We start from the raw sequence: 21053 nt of genomic DNA, 5'->3' as shown, positions 1-21053 counted from the left end.
TTCTCTTAGTTCTCTAGGTTCTTGGGGGCTGATATTGAATCTGCAGAATTCCTTACATATCCCTTGAACCCTTCTAGATTAGTGCTGCCAACAGAAATATAATTCTGGCCTCCATATGTCACTTAAAATTTTCTATTGGCGATATTAAAACATAAAAATAAACAGGTGAAATTAATTTTAATTATGTGTTTTGTTTAGCCTAACACATCAAAAATTATTATTATCGTTATTATTGTTGAAACGGAGTCTCGCTCTGTCACCAGGCTGGATTGCAGTGGCATGATCTCGGCTCACTGTGGCCTCACCTCCCGGGTTCAAGCGATTCTCCTGCCTCAGCCTCCCAAGTAGCTGGGACTACAGGCGCGTGTCACCATGCCCAGCTAATTTTTGTATTTTTAGTAGAGATAGTGCTTCACCATGTTGGCCAAGATGGTCTTGATCTCTTGACCTTGTAATCCACCTGCCTTGGCCTCCCAAAGTGCTGGGATTACAGGTGTGAGCCACTGTGCCCGGCCAAAAATTATTTTAACATGAAACGAATATAAAAATTAACAGGTTGTGTTTTATTCTTTTATTTATACTGAATCTTTGAAATCTGGTATTTATTTTATACTTCAATAATATGTTTCAATTCAGACTAGCTTATAAGTTCAAGTGCTCAATTGTCCCTTATGTCTAATTGTTACTATATTGAACACCTGGTTTAAATCATGTTTCCTCTGCAATTTCTCAATATTTCAGAGCCTTTCCCTTATAGCACCTGTTGGTTGTAATCTTTGCTATGACCAATAAGATAATTTTTCACTTTTGTCAATTATTGTAGCATCAACTGCCCCTTTCTCTGCCATCATCTTTGAAAACTCTAATATCTATTGAGAGATTGTGATCTCTCAGTGTCTTATCACATCTCCACTTTACCTATCACCATAATTTCATTTCCACTCTAAAATCTCTTAAGCCCCATAATTCTTTCCTCTGACTGTGATGAATAGCATTCTGTTATTATCTATTCTCACACCCTTTCTCCATTTTTTTTGAATTTGGGGGTAATCATTTTTACAGTTATTTTAGGTATGAGATTGTGTATTACTTAATTAAATTGTTGTGCCTACCAGATCTCAGAAAAACTACCATTGATCCATATGTCAAATATTTATTAAACATCAGCTATTTATTTGTTATGCGCTTTTCTAGGTGCTGAGGATAAAGCAGTGGACACACAACACAGACCCTTGCTCTCATGGAGCTTACGTTCTACTGGCGGAGCAGATGAGAAAAGCCATTGTCACATGTAGTATGTCAATCAATGATAAATGCCATGGAGTAAAATAAAGCCGAGAAAAGTGACCAAGTGTCAAGGGTAGAGTTTAAAATTAGAGAATATGGCCAACAAGGATCAGCAGAGAAATTACATTTATGCACAGCACTGGAGGAAGTTAGGCAGTGAGCCACTCAGGTATCTCGGGGAGGAATGTTTCAGGTAGAGGGAACAGCAAGTGCGAAGACCTCAAATCTACCTTCAAGCTTTTGCTAATATGAGAAGCCAGTAGAGAAAAATCGTCCAGAGAAAAAAGTGATAATTGGTTTTTCCTCCAAATAGATGATTAATGGAAGCAGTAATAAAACAGGAAATGGCAGAAGCCACCAAGCTCAGCTCCACTCACTGATAAGAAAATTGACACTCAGAACAGTTTTGTGGCTTTCCCAAGGTCAAGCTCTAAAATGGGAGGTTTGACCCTGGACCCAGGTATCCTGCCTCTAGGCCTGCCATTTTTTTGTTCATGCTGAATACGCATGCTAATTTTGTGGTTACCCTGGTGGCATGGTGTAACACTTTAATGCAGTTCTAATGCTAAATTCCCCTAAGAGTTAGACAGATTCCCCAGGTTAATTAAGTACAGAGACCCCAGCAAGAACACCCTTACTACAGATGCCAGTCACAAGTTCAGGGGTGCCCAGGCCACCTGCATTTCTGACTAACTACAAATTCGGGGTTTCCTTCAGGTTTGATAATTCACTAGAATGACTGACAGAACTCAGGAAAGCACTGTGCTTAGGGCTACATTTTTATTATAAAGCATACAAATCAGAACCAATAAAATGAAGAGACATATAGGACCAGGTCTGGAAGAGTCTAGAACACAGAACTTTCATGTATTCTCTCCATGCTTTCTTTTTTTGGAGACAGGGTCTTGCTCTGTTACCCAGGCTGGAGTACAGTGGTATGATCACGGCTCACTGAAGCCTCTACCTCCTGGGCTCAAGTGATCCTCCTGCCTCAGCCTCCCGAATAGCTGGGACTACAGGTGAATGCCACCATGCTCAGCTGATTTTTGTTTTTCTGTTTTTTATAGAGACAAGGTCTCACTATGTTGCCCAGGCTGGTCTCAAACTTCTGGGCTCAAGAGATCCTCTTGCCTTGGCCTCCCAAAGTTCTGAGATTACAGGCCTGAGCCTAGGGGCCCAGCTTATTCTCCTTTTAGGATCAGGACACACTGCCCCCTGGGCACATCAGTGTGTTCACCTACCTACCAGAGAGCTCACTGGAGACTTGGTGTTCAGAGTTTTTGTTGTTGTTGTTTGTTTGTTTCATTACATGGTATTAAAGCAGACTAAATATGGCCTGAGAAGGTCTCTGTACTTCTATATTTGAGTCCTTGTGGATGAACTGTAACCTATCTTAATAGTCAGACAAAATTGAAAACCTAACTTAATAGTATGCACCTTTAACAATAACTGAGTGTTGGCCAATCCCAGCAGCCATACTTCAACCACTCATAGACTGCTGAATGTTTAAACTGTGTTCAAATAAGGCAAAGGCAGAGCTGTAACCAATCTCACTGTTTCTGTACCTCACTTGCGATTCTTGTACGTCACTTTATCTTTTTTGTCTATAAATTTGTTCTGACCACGAGGCACCCCTGGAGTCTCTGTGAATCTGCCATGATTCTGAGGGCTGCCCAATTTGCGAGTCATTCATTGCTCAATTAAACTCCTTTAAATTTAATTTGGCTGAAGTTCTTTTATCAATGGCCATGATTGATTGAATCATTAGCCACATGACTGAACTCAATCATTAGACCTTTTCCTCTCCCCAGAAGTAGGGCTAATATCACCTGACTCAAAGCCCCAACCCTTTAATCACATAATTGGTCTTTCTAGCTTGGCAGCCCCCATCCTGAAATTATCTAGGGTCCTACCATGAGTAGCTTCATTAGCTACTCATTTAGCTACTCATATTATGGAACCTACGTGTGGTCTGAGAATCTACCAGAAAAAATGGAGACTTCTATCAATTTAGAAATTCCAAGGGCTTAGAAGCTTTCATCCCAGGAACCTGGGATGAGGACCAGACACATTCTTTATTTATACAACAAACAGAAATTTAAAAACTATTTGGCTTATAAATTTTATTATAGGAAAGCTGACCCAGAGATAGGAATATAGCAACTAATTGAGGCCAAAAAGTCCTATGAAGAAAATCTTCACAGTCAAAGCTCAAGTTCATCTCTTTGTTAGAGAGGTAGCTGCTGAGGATATAAGAGAACAATAAATGAAACATGTTTAACTCATGTTTCTGATTCAAGCCTGTTCTGGAGGACATGGCATTGTAGACACATTTAAATCACTGAGGATAAAGTTGATGTCACCCATTCCTTGGCTTGAGGGCTTTGGCAATTCCCCTTTCATTACCTCATAGAAGAAGGAAGATCTTTGCTAATGAAGTTCTTTCTGGTGTCTCCTGGGCAGAGGGTAAATCTCACAACAGATATTTGTTCAGTTGCTTACTGTGTCTCCTCCTTCATCGTCCACGATCCCTGTAGGATTTTTCAAGTTTAAACAAGCACTTACTTGTGTTTGATATCTAGTTAAAAAGCTAAATAAATAGCTTGGTTGGAAAAGAAGAAAAACATTGCACAGAGAGTTAAATATTCCGTGGTAGACAGAACTTGATTGTTTCACGAGTATTTTTCACTTGCTATTTTTACTGTTAAAAATTTATTGAAATATTTTAAAAATTCTTTCAAGTGTTTATTCAGCAAACCTGTTTTTTGTGTATTTGGCATATGAAGGGCATTGTGTGAAACCATGCTAACAAACAGGACCAGGACTGCATCGCCCCTTTCAGATCTGCAGCTAAATGATTACTGTACAGTGTGGTAAGTTTAAGTGATGTAGTTATTTCTCATGTATTGTGGAAGCACAGAAGAGAACTTAAACGAACCCCAGGGAGTAGAGATACTAGGTCAGGGAAAGTTTCTTGGAGGAGATAATGTCTGAACTAAAGTGTTTAAGGATGAATAGATGTTTTTCTGGGCAAGGGCATAATGAAAGATTTTTCCAGGCAGTCAGTAAGACATGAGCAGAGACCTGGAGGTGAGATGTTGCATGATGTGCTTGAGAAACATAAGCAGTTCTGTGGAATGTCACGTGAGTTGTAAGAAACGACCTGAAAAAAAGAAGTGATCACATCATGTGCCATGTTAGTAGACCTTGGAGGTCTTTTCAAAAAGGAGATCAAGAACAACAAGAAAGTACTATTAAAACAAGGTGCTCTCATGGGAATATGAATTGTGAGAGAACATGTTTTGTACACTTTAGGAGAATGAGTAATACTGCTGTGGGAGGATGGTAGAGTTAGGAATTAAAAAAAGAGATTCTGTTAGAGGTAACAAGGTAAAGGTTATCAAAAAACAACTTATTCTAGGAAAAAAGGGTTCACTGAGTACTATTATGTAAATCTAATACTTAGATCTGGGCTATAGCTTAATATTATGCAGAATAGAGGCTGCTTAGTGACATGTTTAGATCCCTATTCAAATATTTGCAAGTTTAGAAGGAAAGCAAATTCCAGCTTGAGATGAATAAACATTATTGTACTATATATGTAGGTGGTTTATTTATGGGTATGAATGTACATTTATGTATCTATTCACTAAAATATAAGCTCCCTGAGGGCAGAGATGTGGCTTTTTTCATTTCATTTCATTATTGTGTCCTTAGAGCCTAGAAGAATGACTGGTATATAGTAGCCCCTCAATTAAACTTTGTTGGATGAACTAAATATGAATAACATGTATACCCTGGTTAAACTACATAGGGGAAAAAGCTTAATAATAGATATTCTGCATTTAGTATAGTAAATACATTTCAAAATCTACAAAATGTTAAGCTAATATTACCCAAAGACTAGAGTTATGTTTTAGAAAAATGTCAGCAGTGGTTTCCATATAAGACAATTTATTTTTAGCTTAATTGTGCAGAAGTGATCTCATCTTTTATTCTGGATTTCTCTAGAGAATTAATGTGTTGATGATCCTGAACCTCTATGCAGCTCCTCTGGGAAGAGGTAAATACTTAGTCATGCCTTTATATTGGGATAAAACTTGGAAAAGTGGTGCCAGCCTCAGTTTGTGTTGACTGTATTCAAGAAAGAAGTTACATTATATCAGCAAGAGTTAGTTTGCTTTGGAAATTTGTGCTCAGCCAGTAAGTCCAGTATCCAGAAGAAAAATTAGGCTAAAGGCTGAAAGATGTTACACATATGAAAGATTGTTAATAAAATGGAACTCGTTACCTATAGGAATAATATCATTCCTTGCTAGTTTCATTGCCATTAAAATACACTGATATTGGGCCAGGCACGGTGGCTCACGCCTGTAATCCCAGCACTTTGGGAGGTCCAGGCAGGTGGATCACGAGGTCAGGAGTTCAAGACTAGCCTGGCCAAGATGGTGAAACCCCGTCTCTACTAAAAACACAAAAATTAGCTGGGCGTGGTGGCAGGCACCTGCAATCCTAGCTACTTGGGAGGCTGAGGCAGGAGAATTGCTTGAACCCAGACAGCAGAGGTTGCAGTGAGCGGAGATCACGCCACTGCACTCCAGCCTGGGCAATAGAGTGACACTCCATCTCAAAAAAACAAAAAAACAAAAACAAAAAACATTGTTAATCTATGTCTTTCCCTCTATTTTAGCTCCTTGGTTTTTGTTTTTGTTTTTGTTTTTATATATAATCCTATCCTTCTGCTCACTTGACTAAGAGACTCAATTCAGGGTTGATGTCCAATTACGTGACCTATTCGCTTAAGTCTCAGAGCCTGGCACAGAGGAGCCCTCAACAAATACTTCTTTCAGTGAATCCCTTGTGTAATGTTAAAATATTGAAGCAGTTGGTGTATGATCATGATGATTTCTTTGCAGGTTAGGAATTAGTTCATAGAGTGATAGGGTTTCTAGTTTATTAACTTTCTCGAATGACTAATGGAGTAAAATCAGTTAGGTATTAATAAACAGTTCAGCTAATGGGATGAATGTCTGTGGTTGCAACTTTTGTTGCTCCTGGATGGAAGAACTTCATGAGGCTTTCTTTGGGGTGGTAGCTCATAACTGAGATACATGATACACTTAATTTTTGGGTCCTACCACCTTTTTCAAATATGTGGCCAGGAGCCTTTATGTTTATTTAATATTGCTGGGTTGTAGTTAATAAGAATAGATCTTTGATGGAGATATGAAAGGAAATATTTAATGGCTTATTACCTGTAAAAATACATATGTTTTTACGACTATTCAAAAGAATTTTACTTTTATTCTACCATAATCTTAATTTTCAATGTGTGTGATAATGCTTAGCCACAAACCATACAGATTTTTTTTTTTTTCTTTTTTATTATTATTATTATACTTTATACTCTATGGTACCTGTGCACAATGTGCAGGTAAGTTACATATGTATACATGTGCCATGCTGGTTTGGTTGTAAGAAGCCTTCAAAAATTGGCACATAACCCATAGCCAATATTGGGGCCATATAAAAATTTAACAAAATATTAAAAAGAGAAGTCCCGAAATTTCACAGTGATTCAGCAGAGTTAAGAAAGACATTTTTGGATAGTGTTAAAAAAAATCACGGAATCTTGAGTCATAATGTTTCTTCTCTGGTATTTTATCTAATATTCTCAGATTTCTAATTTCTGGGGTTGAATTTATCCCCTCTCATTTCTCTTGTGTCCCTTTATTTAAAAGAGGATTTACATAATGGTTGCTCTCACTATTTTCTACACCTGAGACAGTTTTTCCAAACTCACAAAAGGACAATTATGCCTATTATTTTTGCTTAGAGATTTAAATAGTGCGTGTAGATTTTAACATCTCTCGTATTTATTAGATGACTACAATCTATTTCTCCTTTGTTTTTCTCTATCCATCTTCCTCAACAAGCATGCCCTAGTTTCCCTTTCTTCATTATTCTACTCATTGCTTAATCACCTGCCAGAGTGATATTCTTTGTTATTCTTCTTCTGATAATTCCAAGGATGTCAGGGACCTCCTAATCACGCAATGTTCATTCTTTTTCCTTGATGAGATAGTTGGCATTGATGGTCGTCCCTCTGCAGTATTTCAGTGCTCCCTCTGCCTCAGGGCATCCCTGTGACACGGGCTGGTCAGCATCATGCTCTCTGACTGCGTCTCCTTTCCCTCTCTTCCTCTAGTCCTTAAAGTTAGCAATTTTAAGATTCAGTTCTTAGCCGTTTGCTTTTCCCTTTTATTTTCTTTCTTGTGAAGAGGCTTTAATTCTGTCCTCTTAACAGTCAATATCTAGTTGAAGACAGTAAGTTTGGAAAGCAACAGGGCAGAACAAAGTGTAGAGATAGGTGGGGAGTGCATTGCATTTTAAAAAATATTTTGCTCTTTGATGAGTTAGGAGAGGATCCCACCTAACCATCTAAACTGCTCTAAATTAGACTAGAATCCTGGAGCCAGGATAGATCAGGCACACGTATCTTCCCTTTGCTTTAAGTCTGAGATTCAGTCTGCTCCCTGGTAAACAGAGAGTGAGGCTAAGAGCTCTCTAAATCACGTGTTTGGTCAACACATGAGTCTAGATAGAACTCTTCTCCCTCTAGGATGAAAACAGAGTAAATCCTAAATTTGGGGCTCATAAAATAACAGGGCAGGTTAAGGGAAAGAGTCATCAAGCTTAAGGATTAGAAAAAGATTGTACATCTGAACATACATATTCTTTTGCAGGAAATAACATGCTATTTCAGATAAACTTCAGACATTCTAAATTGACTAGTGAGGGGAGAGTCTCCATGAAAGAGTATAAAGGCCAAAAGAAAGTATGCATTGAGGTAAAAAAAAAAAAAAGAAAGAGAGAGAGAGACAGAGAGAGAACCTGGGTAACTGGGCAACGTGAGCAAAAGATGGCAAGGGAAAAAATAAGCCAACCAAATGAAATGGCGAATTAAAATTTACATTGGAGTGTTTAAGGAACAGAATTGGCATAATGAAAAATATAGTCAATCATAAGTAAGATACTCATAAAACAGGCTTCTGGAACACAGAGAAAAAACGCACTGAGATAAGGAAGGCAGATGAGCAGGTGACAGAAGGGAAGGACTGAGCTCAAAGGTCCACTTATGTCATGATGTAGGAATACAAATGCGAATAAGACAAGTTTCTTGTTTTCAGTATCCTCATAATGTAGTCAGATACATAGATGTAGAGGAGGCTTCTTGGTAGACATAAGATTTCAGTTGTGCTTAGAACAGGTAATACTTGAGCAGGCAAATACGAAGGAGGAAAGGTATTCTAGGAGAGTGACAGGTTGGATTAGGATGGAGAGAGATGAGAGTGTAAGGTATTCATTTATGATTCAAAAATATTTTGCATCATCTTCCATATGTGAACCTCCAATTTTGGTTTGAACAGTGAGTAAGACAGAAATGATCTGTTCCTTTACTGAGCTTGTGTTCAAGAGGGAGGAAGCCAGACAATATACAGGGGAATGATTACATACATAAGGTAATTTTATATCATGATATGTCTTGTGAAGGAACCAAGTCATATATGGTAGAGAGAAACTGGAGTTGGGGGATTCCCCAGTTAGGTAGGGTGGTCAGGGTGGCTTCTCTGAAGTGATGTTTGAGGTGAGACATGAATGATAGGATGAAACCAGCCATGCAGAGTTAGAAGAGCCTTTAGAGAGAAGCAAAGAAAGGCATTGAGGTGCAGGGCATGTTCAGGAAGTGATCTATAGCCTCACATATGTGGTTAGAGCTGTAGCTAAACTTCTAATCTGGGTTCTTATTTTCACACAAAGACTGGAAGAAGCATTTGGAGAGAGTACTAGTCTTGGGAGTTAGAATGAGGCTTGGTTCTGTTCTCAGCTCTACCAGTAACTATCTTGAGAACTTTGGGCAAGTTATTTAACCTTTCATGACTTCAGTTCTCTGGTCCATGACATGAGGGTAATGGTCTGTAGACGTACACTTGCACTTGGGTAAACATACCATCTTTCCCTGGGGATACACAGTGGTGTCCCAGTAGATGTCAACCCAGAGCCACAGTATAGATAGATACTGTGCGGCTTCCTGGACTATTAATTTCACTAAGGGTTTGGGAAAATGTATATGTCAATAATATTCTGCACTAGAATACAAATTCCTCTTGCATTTTTAAGATTAAAAAGTCAAATGCCAAGATATTTCATGCTTTTGACAAGCTACTTCAGACACTATTTCCACACTCATAAAAATGCTTCCTACATGAATTTCAGTGGAAAACTTTCAAAAGCATTAATGTAGACAATCTCTAAGGTATTTTTTAGCCATGGGCTTGTGATCCATGATTCACTTAAAGGCTCTTCATTCTTGAATTATTTATTGTTAACCTTTTTTTTAAATGAATGAATGATCCAAAGTAGATTATTTTATGTTGCTTTTAATTAAAGGAAACTCCTTGTCAATTCAAAGAAAGGGCTTTAAAAGTAAAGTACTTCTAAGTGTTCTGGAGAGTATTAAACACAAAGGTTAGAGAGAGGGAAAAGAATCTTATAAATTAATTGTGATAAATATTGTTTTCCCTTCCCAACAATAATCACAGATGCTTGACTCCCCGACTGGGTCTTAGAGGATATATGCTCTCCTTCTGATCAGAATTTACATTTTAAAATATACCTGTGTTAAAAGCACGTTTTCTTTTCTCCTAATTCGGAGTTCAAGCAATATTTACCAGAGGTTTATATGGGGATACTTTAACTGTAAGTAAGAGAAAACACCACTAAAACTGGCATAAGCAATAAACAGGGATGTGATCAAACACAATTGAAGTCCAGAGCACAGACAGTGCCTTGCTCCATTTCTCTGGGACCTCAGCTCTGCTCTATTCTGTGTCTCCATTTTTCTTAAATTGGCTTCCACTCTGGTCACAAGATAATTGCTACCAGCAGCAGCAATTGTCCCTAATTGCAGTGGGAGAAAGAACATCTTCTCCAATCAGAGACTAAAAATCTTTTCTTTCCTTCAATCTGACTAACATAGGTCATGTACTCACTCCTGAACCATTATCACCAAGGCTAATGAAATGATCATGATAAAAGTAGGCTATCTGGACTTAGCACTGGGTTTGGGAATAGGATTGTTCCCCCTGAGAATGATAGGCTGCACTGGAGAGAGGAAGCCTGAACTAAATCATGTCTCCATTAGAAAAGAGGAAGAGGGAGGGTGGATACGAGGTGGGTAACCCCTCTTACATGTTAAGTCTATAGAAACAACTAGAGATATTTTATTCATGAGTCCTAATTTGTTCCTTGCTGGCTGCACCCAAGTTCTATGGAGTGGCAGTTTCCTTCTTGAGGCTGGAAACAGAGAGGGACTGAAATTTTTCACTTAGAAAATATTGACGGTGTTCCTACTGTTTCAAAAACTGAAACCCATGGGCTGGTCACAGAAATGAATGATAAGGCAGGGATGACGAAGAGCATAGGGACATGTCTTATTGATCTTATTTATCTTCAATCAATATGTGTTCTATTATAAGCTCTAGAAGAGTGGGAACATTTTTTGCTGCTTTGTTGGCTGTGTATGTCTAACATCTGACACATTGCCTGACACGCACTGAGTATACCACACATATTTATTAAAGTAATATTTCTTGGAGCCAAAATCATTAATGATTCTTGAAAGGACAATGCAATAATAAAGGCATGTATAACAGTAGCTCACAGGCTTGAATACTTGGATGGCTCTGTAAGGTAAGAAATCTGAAGAGGTCAATTAATTCCTTCTCACTTGGAGGGTATGGACAAGTAATAAAGGATTTTTGATGTCAGAAAAGCTATGAAACTATGATATAATGTAACAAGTTGGAGTGGTGTCTATGTCGTAGAAGCCATTTCACTCACTAAGAATACTTAGCGTAGCACCTAACACATAGTGCACATCTAATAAATCATTGATGAATGAATGATGAGCTTTCTAATTAGATTTGGGAGAATATTGTGATTAGATTAAGTAGTTCAGATCCTACTGTGCCTGCATGCTTTTATTTTTTTCTTTGCTCTTAGTGGTATGATTTATGATATTATTAGTGCTTTGTTATTTTAACAGAGAGTTATATTTCTAGTGGAAAAATGTGGCCTAGTGAAATGTGCTTTGTCTCACTATTCCATGGTGAATGAGAGTCAGCTTGTGTGTAGCACACAGCATAGACTGGGCACCTCACAAATTGCCTTCTTTAGTGTCTGAAGGAAAATAACTTGAAGGCCTACTAACCAAATATGCAAATTGAAGACTAAAATCACATAGCATAACTTGACAGCACATTTAGAAAGGACTTGAAAGACCATCCAGCCTAACCCTTCTGTTCCATAGCTGGGAAAACCTGAAGCCACACTTGCAGGGCAGTGGTCTGTCATTTCAGTGACGGTAAATGATAGAGGCAGAACTCGAACTCAGGTTTCTCAGCTTCACTGCAGTACTTCCACCAGGCGAGGAATTAAGGATAATTGAGAACAGCAGGCTTATTTTAAAAGTTTCATTTTAGGCGGTAGCTAGCTTCGAGCTATGGGGGTATCATAAGTCCTGAATTGGCCTTTGTTTCGCTAATGGGCTATTTGGAACAGGGAGAAAAAATTTAAAGTAATCTCTCCTTAGGTGGTGGAGAACATTATTACATGTAAAAAACTGAAGTTATTGTCAGAGGAACTGGTAACATTGACTGTAGAACACTGAGAATTTTAAACAAAAGCCTCCTCAGTGACTGCTGAAGTACATTGTGGGGTAATGACTTTGCTAACATTGAGGAAAGAAGCACTCCTCGCAGAATGTTTCAGTCGCCTGTGTTGAGGAAAGTCTATCCATTCACCTCTTAGTATGTCTATTATCATTAGTCTTGGATTAAAATATCTAATAAACATCTTATTTATTAATCAGAATTCATTCTTTCATACTGTTTCTTTTCATTTTTCCAAAATTTTCTTAAACAGGTATTACTTGCCGGGCGCAGTGGCTCATGCCTGTAATCCCAGCACTTTGGAAGGCCAGGGTGGGTGGATCACCTGAGGTCAGGAGTTTGAGACCAGCCTGACCAATGTGGAGAAACCCTGTCTCTACTAAAAATAGAAAATTAGCCGGGTGTGGTGGCGCATACCTGTAATCCCAGCTACTTGGGAGGCTGAGGTAGGAGAATCCCTTGAACCCGGGAGGTGGAGGTTGCAGTGAGCCAAGATCACGCCATTGCACTCCAGCCTGGGAGTGAAACTCCATCTGAAAAAACAAACAAACAAAAAAACAGGTATTACTATAATCTAGTGTATTGTAGTAGATTATAGTATAATCTATATTCGTAGTATATTCTCCAGGTTTGGAAATTCCTGACATTCTGTGTTTGTTTGTTTTCTTTACTGAGTGACAAGATATGGTAAGAAATTCCTGACATTCTGTATCCCTCTACATGACTTCAGACAAATGAGAACTACATTTGTGTTCATTCCCTCCATGTTGTATTGTACTTCTCATAGGCCATACATACTTGAGCATGTGTTTTTATGCCCTTTTGCCTTTTTCAGCATACTTATCAATTGCCCAGCTTAACTCCTGGAATGGTTGGGGAGTGCATGCTGCTTTGCAGTCTGCCTGAACCCCGTTTCACTGGTACTTCCTTATTCGCTTTCACTTCTGGGCATGAGTGTGTATGTATAGATCTTTATCTTCTCTGACGTTGTATATGGGAGGGTGATTTTAAAAATTCTTTTGGCGTTGTTTCTTAAAACTTATCTGCAGAGTCCTGTGGAATTACTTACTTATACTCTCTTCCTATGAATCTTATCTCAAGTGCCCCAATTCTGTTAGAAGAGCCAGAGTCTCATCATTTGTTTTAAAGTGATATGTCACTAATATAATTTACTTATATTTTGAATGAATAAATTCTTATCTTGCTCTCTTAATTTTTTTTCTTTTTTGAGACGGAGTCTTGCTCTGTCGCCCAGGCTGGAGTGCAGTGGCACGATCTTGGCTCACTGCAAGCTCTGCCTCCCGGCTTCACGCCATTCTCCTGCCTCAGCCTCCTGAGTAGCTGGGACTACAGGCGCCCGCCACCAGGCCCGGCTAATTTTTTTGTATTTTTTAATAGAGACGGGGTTTCACTGTGTTAGCCAGGATGGTCTCGATCTCCTGACCTCGTGATCCACCCGCCTCGTGATCCACCCACCTCGGCCTCCCAAAGTGCTGGGATTACAGGCGTAAGCCACCGTGCCCGGCCACTCTATTAATTTTTATCTGGCTTCTCTTATGAGTGAGGCATCGTTTGTTTTGTGGTACCTCTCAATGTTCTCTCAGTTAGCCAGTTCAGAACAAGATAACTCTTAAAATCAGCTAACCAGTGCATTTCCATACCAAGTTTTAAGGAATTATACTATAATATGTTGATATATCCAGAGAAGACAACAGGAATTCAGAGAATGTGATTGCCTCTTTCAGCTAATGATGTGACTCTAAGGAAGTTGCACAGACACATCTCTGTCTCTCTACCTGCAGCATGGGCCCCATCATATGTATCAATAGTTTTTCCTAGCATTTCCCCTAGATTTTAAATGGAATTTGTTTAATGTATAGTGCATTCAACAGATAGTTATTATGTACCCACTGTGTGCCAGGCTCTTTGCATTGTGTTGATATTGACAGATATGATGATATAGACTTAAATATAGTGTAATATGATGTAGACTTAAATACAGTGTGAATTAAAATTGTTTCAGTGCTTTCTGTGTTCCAGGCATTGTGTTAAAATGTGCCAAAAAATTGGCTGGGCACGGTGGCTCATGCCTGTAATCCCAGCACTTTGGGAAGCCGAGGGGGGTGAATCACCTGCTGCCAGGAGTCCGAGACCAGCCTGGCCAACATGGCGAAACCCCATCTCTACTAAAAATATAAAAATTAGCTGGATGTGGTGGCACATACATGTAATCCCAGCTACTCGGGAGGCTGAGGCAGGAGAATCACTTGAACCTGGGAGGCGGAGGCTGCAGTGAGCTGAGATCACGCCATTGCACTCCAGCCTGGGCAACAAGAGCGAAACTGCATCTCAAGAAAGAAAGAAAAAAAAATATGCTGAAAAATTATCTCATTTAATCCTTTTGAAAGCTCAAGGAGTATAAATACAACAATTACTCCCATTTTATAGATGAGGAATTGAAACTTAGGGTAAGGGATCTTCCCAAGATTTCTCGGCAAGCAGATAGCAGAGCTGGGATTTCAACCAGGTCTTTCTGAATCTGGAACTGGGTTCTTACTCTGTACTGACTCAAAAGTACAAGTGGGTTTGAGGATTTGGTGTGGCAACCTTTATCTGATGATTTCTACTTTCTTTTTTCTGAGATCTTCTGCTTAGAGTTGAGTAGGGGTGTATAAAGGGGTTAGAAGTTTGTGAAGAGTTGAGAACTCTTGTTGAGTAGGAGGGTGAGGTGATGGTGGAAAGTGAATGGGTGTGTTAAGCATTCCCAAGGAATCAGTTGATGCTCTGGACTATGACTTAGTGAGATATCTAACTGCCAAATAATGTGCAGTATGGCAAGACAAGTTTTTTGTCTGTTTTTGAGACAGGGTCTCACTCTGTTGCCCAGATGGAGTGCAGTGGTATGATCTCAGCTCACTGCAGCCTCGACTTTCCCAGTTCAAGTGATCCTCCCGCTTTGGCTTCCTCAAATGCTGGGATTACAGGAATGTGCCACTGTGTCAGCCTAAGACAAGTTTTTTAAAAAGGAAGTCATACAACCTGATAACGATTTATATCAATTGGAATTAGGTTCAGCTGCTTGTAAACCCAAGCTACTAGTCATTTAAGATAGAGGTGCATTTTTCTCTCATAGAAAATAAATGTTGAGGTAGGTAGCGAAGGGCTTGTATGATATTCATACAGTCATCAGTGGCTCAGCTTTACCTGCAGCACGGACTCAATCATATATATCAATATTTTTTTCTAGGGGTTTTCCCTAGATCTTAAATGGAATTTGTTTAATGTATAGTGCATTCAGCACATATTTATTATATGCCCACTGTGTGCCAGGCTCAGAGGGAGATCCTGTCTTTTTGATCTACTTTTCTTAGGCCAGGCTTTCTATCCTCAAGACCACCTCATATTCACAAGATAATTGCTGGAGTTCTGGCCGTCATACCCACATTCCAGATAGCCAGAGGGAGAAAAGGAGGAAGGGTAAAAGCTGTCAACTGAGTCAGTTCCCTTTGAAGTATTTTCCCAGAAGCCTATCAATGACTTTTGCTAAAATCTGTTTGGATACTCTTAAGCACAAAGGAATTCAGGAATTATGGGTTTGGTTTTTATTTTCTTAACTCAAGCACATTGCTGCCTATAACTATATAAGGGCCTGCTTTTTAAGAAAAAGAATGGATATTTTGTAAATACTTGCAGTCTGCAACACTTTCCTACTCAGAATCTGTTGTACATCCAACATTTGGAAATGTATGGGTACATTGTGAAACTTTCTTACAAGCTTAGGGTGTAAATAGCTGCCACTGATTTCTCTTTAAGATGACAGAGAACACAGAGTCCTGGTTTTATAGAAGGAGGGTGAAGGGCAATGATGCTTCCTCTCTACCTCCTCACTCCCACCCCAGGGCAAGCCTTGCACCATGTAAATTGCTTTGGGGGTTACTGATGTGTTCTAGAGCCAGGGAAGCTGGATATATTAAAAAAGTGTTTACTGCTGATTGTTTTGTGTACTTATTAATTGGTTTTCCTCATTCTTTCCCAAAGAGAATTTCACAGTTGTTGGCTCTTCTTATAAACCGTTGGTTTCTAAATGAAATATAAACCAGCTACATCCTTTATAAATAGATAAGGTAAAATAAACACTTTTGAAACAAGCATGATTTATTTCATATTAATAATTTTTCATGTCTCTGCTTATGGAAGCACATTACCCTTTTTCTAATCCTCTTTCCTTGCAGATAGAAGGCAGGTGGGAAAATGAGCAGCAGCCTCCGTAGCTACTTTTTAGTGACAATTAGGAGAAGTTAAAGATTAGGAGAAGTTAAAGATGGCCTGAATTCATAAAGTCATGTAAAAGAGGAACATTCAGAGTGGAGGGAAAAATAATGCCTTTAGATCTATAGAACTGATTCTTCAATCATTTACGTGCTTCCTATTGGAGATTCCAGTTTCTCTGGATGGTTTTAAGCAGATTAAGATGGAACCATTCTTCCTGATTTGTGTGTTCAGTCCTAGCTCTTAGCTAGTTCATGTTTAACTTAGTATAGTGTTCTACCCCCAGTGTACAAATGAGTGATTGGGTGCAGTCAGTGATGTCAGGCCACCTGTGGGTGCCCCATCCCTACTACGCTCTGAGTTCAAAAGCAGGAGCCTGCAGTACTAGGAGAAATCCATGCATGGGGCCCAGAAATGGGAAGGTGGATTCACCTGGGAAATATTTTAATAGAAGTAAAGAACAAGGCCAAGAAATTGCTCAGGAGCCTGGCTAGGAGGTAGCTCAGACACCTTTCAATGATCCAGATAAGGCTTTTGTTCTTGTATACTGATCTTATGTATTGACATGTCAGGAGCCAGGAGCAGTCCCTTTCCTGTGTATTTTGTGTGGAATCTTGCATGGGGCTTTAGGCAGTTGACACACGTTGGGTTTATGGAAAATAGTTTTCTTTGCTATTTTGTGTCTGCCAGGACAACATATTAGGTCGGAGGCTATCATAGCATTTTCTTTGCTGTTGTAAACAGTTCTCTGAGCCGAAGGGCTTCTGAAGTCATCTATTATGTCCCTCTAGGTGAGAAGTGCTGTCTCATGACTGGTAACAGTGGTTCACGTATCACCTGCCTCTAATGGTAACATCAGGACCTCTCATTTCCCAGTAGTGACTTTAATTTCCTGTCATCATTTCCTAGATGGTTGTGTTCAGAGGCTGAGTTGTGCCATGGCACATGAAAGAGAATGACAGGATGCATCCTCATTTCATGTTACAATTTGCCAGAAGATCATTAGAGAAGTCCGTTTATGCCTTACTGCAGATGAACGGATCACGTGATTGCGTTCCCATTATTTGGTACTGGGATTGAGGTATTAGGGAGGTGGAGAGTATTAAACTCAAAATAAGTAGAAGTCTTAGTGGGGCAGTAGTGGTCCTCATGGACACGATAAGCCGAGTAGAGATCCCCCCAAGATGATAAAGTTTTAAGGAAAGCCTTTTGGGGTATGGGCCTGATTTATGTCTGAGTTACATAACTTTCTTTCCTAGACACATAAAAATATTAAGAGTAATCAGTGACCTGATAGGGGAGAGGTTATTCTTCACCAGACATCAAAAGGTCCCCTTAGTTCTTGGGTTCCTTCCATAACTTCCTTGATGGTCCTTTTCCCTCCGGTCACTGGACAGTGCTTACTACTCTTTGGGCTTTTGGGACATGAATATGACATGTGTCTTGTCATCGTGTCTCTCACAACATCCAGCTGCTTGAAGGAGATAGAAGGCATGTGTGTGGATATAATCAGGTGGTTGTTTTTTAATCAGGTTGATGGCAAGGACCAGGGGTGACTGCAAAGGAGTGATTATACCAGTGGGCCAGGAGACATTAAGCTGGGTAGGCGGGATAAGTAAAAGCATGAGGAGGTACAGAGAAAGCCACTGGCATACTCTGTTAATTAGGTGGAAGAGAACCTTGCTCAACAATGCTGGACAGCTGAGGTTTTATTATTTAATACACGTTTGTCAAAGTCAGGCATTTTTTGGGTAGTTTTTTTCTTGACTCATCCTAATTCTTGATAATCTCTATGTGTTTTATTATTCAAATTGACTTATTGCCAAAATTAAATTTATTAACAACCTATTCTTTACATACATTTTCTTGATATACCTTTAAATATTCTATTGGGTTTATGTTATTGATAATTATTTTCTTTTTAAATATTTCTGGTTAATCTGCCCTTCTTAGCCCTTCTTATATGAATTGATTATATAATATATTCAATGTACAAATAAGTACATCTAGAAATATTTTAACTTTACCAAGGTAAAAATTTGCTTCAGGCATTTTGTATGTAAGGCATTTAACAAAAATTTATAATATTGCCTTAACATGTCTCCAGCTCTTTATTTGAGTGTCTGCTTTATCCTACTTTAGTGAAGGTGCAAGTGAATATTATACATTGTGACACATTTTTCTGGCTTACCTCACTTCCTTATCCCTCCCATTGGAATAGATAATTGAGGTAATTATCTGGGGGAAAAAAGTCAAGCCCCAAACCAAATTCTTGCTTCATTTCATTGGTGTCATTGAGGTGCCTCCCTTTATGTCATTAGGAAGCAGACAACAGTCTATTTATGTAAGCCAAAAATAAGGGAGAATGATGTAATGATGAATGCAAACCAGTCCCTGTGTAGTCTAGAAAAGGAAATGGAGTTGCAGAGAAAGAATTTGCAATTTTTCCCCAGCACTGCTCAGAGGGAAGATGTTTTGATTATTAATGAATCCACCTTGCTCTTTACATAAAACATCCCCAAAGTAGAGAAGGGCAGTTCCTTGGGGTACCTTGTTCAGATTCCCTAAGGAGTATAATAATCTTAGCTCTGTTCTGTTCTCACCAAGCAAACTGCCAGTTGCTAACTCTGCTTTCAGGTGAACACCCTCCCCCTTTCCCAACCCTAAAGAAGGACAGGTCCCATGCAGATGTGTCCCTAGTTCTTGGGTCAAAAACTGTCTTCCACTTAAAAAATTGATAATTTGGGATTTACATAGATTTCCTTCTTATTAGACTATGGTAAATCCATTCTTTCATACCTGTCACAGCCTGGGGGAACCTAACAAAACTGCTTTTCTGAAACTGCAGAAAGTTATGGTGTTATAAAATGACAGCCCTTTGTGGGACTGAAGCTCAAATGACCTCTGGCCCCACTCATTTCTGAACCATTCATGATGAATGTTCAGTACTTGTGCATTAATTTTTTCTTATTCATTTTAAGGTTATTTCAAGGCATAAAGAAATCTTAAATGAAAATATAATTTTTCTTTTTTCTTTTTTATTTTTTTTATTTTTTATTTTTTTATTCTTTTTATTATTATTATTATTATTATTATTATTATTATACTTTAGGCTCTATGGTACATGTGTGCAACGTGCAGGTAAGTTACATATGTATACATGTGCCATGCTGGTGCGTTGCACCCACCAACTCGTCATCTAGCATTAGGTATATCTCGCAGTGCTATCCCTCCCCCCTCCCCCCACCCCACAACAGTCCCTGAAGTGTGATGTTCCCCTTCCTGTGACCATGTGTTCTCATTGTTCAATTCCCACCTATGAGTGAGAATATGCGGTGTTTGGTTTTTTGTCCTTGCGATAGTTTACTGAGAATGATGATTTCCAATTTCATCCATGTCCCTACAAAGGATATGAACTCATCATTTTTTATGGCTGCATAGTATTCCATGGTGTATATGTGCCACATTTTCTTAATCCAGTCTATCATTGTTGGACATTTGGGTTGGTTCCAAGTCTTTGCTATTGTGAATAATGCTGCAATAAACATACATGTGCATGTGTCTTTATAGCAGCATGATTTACAGTCCTTTGGGTTCATGTACCCTTAGTTTTCATTTTATATTTTCATAAAATGTTTTTAATGTTGTAGAATTAATGATATTCTTGGAGTTTTGGAGAAAGTTGCCAAATGAAGATTGGTATTTGAACTTAGGCTTAATGTTCTCTTTTGGTTTATTTTGATGATATTACTCTTTCATGGGGGCAGCTAACATAAATAACAGGGAGCTCTTGTAAATGTGAGAAAGAAGGATAATTTTTCTTCTGGAGAAGAAAACTTCCTGTTGATATGGTTTTTTTGAATACAGGTTGTTTGAAAATATTTTAATGTCCTAAAACTTTGGGATTTGGGAGACTTAGGAGTAAGTACAGAACAAAAGGGAGTACATTTGGGAATATCATTGGTTGGGGTGATCATTAGTTTTATATGTCAGCCTGCCTGGCCACAGGGTGTTGAGATATCTGGTCACACATTATTCTAGTGTTCTATGAGGGTGTTTTGGATGAAGTTAACATTTGAATTGGCTGACTGAGTAAATAAGATGGCTCTCCCTAATGTGGTGGGCGTCATCCAATCAGTTGAGGGCCTGAGTAGAATAAAAAGGTTGACTCTTCTACAGTAAAAGAGAATACCTCTTGCCTAACTGCCTTCAAACTAGAACATCACCTTTTTTTTTTCTACCTTTGGACTCCATTGGCTCCTCTTGGGTCTTAAGCCTGCAGGCCTTTAAACTTAAACTACACCATTGGTTCTCCTGGATCTCAGGCTTTTGGACTCAAACTGTAATGAATCATTGGCTCCTCTAAGTCTGCAGCTCACCAACTTACCTTGCAGATCTTGGGACTGCATAGCCTGTCCATAACTAATGTGATGGGCTTCATCCACTCAGTTGAGGGCCAATTCTTATGTGTCAGCCAATTTCTTATAAGTCTCTCTCTTTCTCTCTCTCTCCGTGTGTGTGTGTGTGTGTGTGTGTTTATACATCTCTTATTGGTTCTCTTTGGAAAACTCTAACTGATACACTAGGACTCAGTAGTTTTGGTCCAGAGATATAAAGAGATAGATGGTGGAGTGTAATCATTTTGTAAATTATGAACACTAGAGGGAACATTATATAAAATGACTTAATTTGTCCAGTTTAATGTTCTCTAGAATATCTGATTTAAACAGAATGATGCTGAGAAAACAGAGGAAATTAAAATAA

General features: G+C 38.9%; 1 protein-coding gene and 1 long non-coding RNA gene across 18 annotated transcripts in view; both read left to right on the top strand.

Annotated features, from left to right (window-relative positions):
• LOC129049148 (uncharacterized) overlaps window positions 1–8157 on the top strand; it is a 55046-nt gene extending 46889 nt beyond the window's left edge. For all 4 annotated transcript variants that reach the window (XR_010135791.1, XR_008511979.1, XR_008511978.1 and 1 more), the window contains one exon: window positions 1195–8157. This is a non-coding gene — a long non-coding RNA (uncharacterized LOC129049148). The remainder of the gene's footprint in view (window positions 1–1194) is intronic.
• GRIP1 (glutamate receptor interacting protein 1) overlaps window positions 1–21053 on the top strand; it is an 852850-nt gene that overhangs the window by 259910 nt on the left and 571887 nt on the right. The gene's annotated exons all lie outside the window — the stretch shown is intronic.

Source organism: Pongo abelii, chromosome 10, assembly GCF_028885655.2.
Source record: "Pongo abelii isolate AG06213 chromosome 10, NHGRI_mPonAbe1-v2.0_pri, whole genome shotgun sequence".
Classification (NCBI taxonomy): Eukaryota; Metazoa; Chordata; class Mammalia; order Primates; family Hominidae; genus Pongo; species Pongo abelii.
This window is presented reverse-complemented; position numbering and strand designations above follow the sequence as displayed.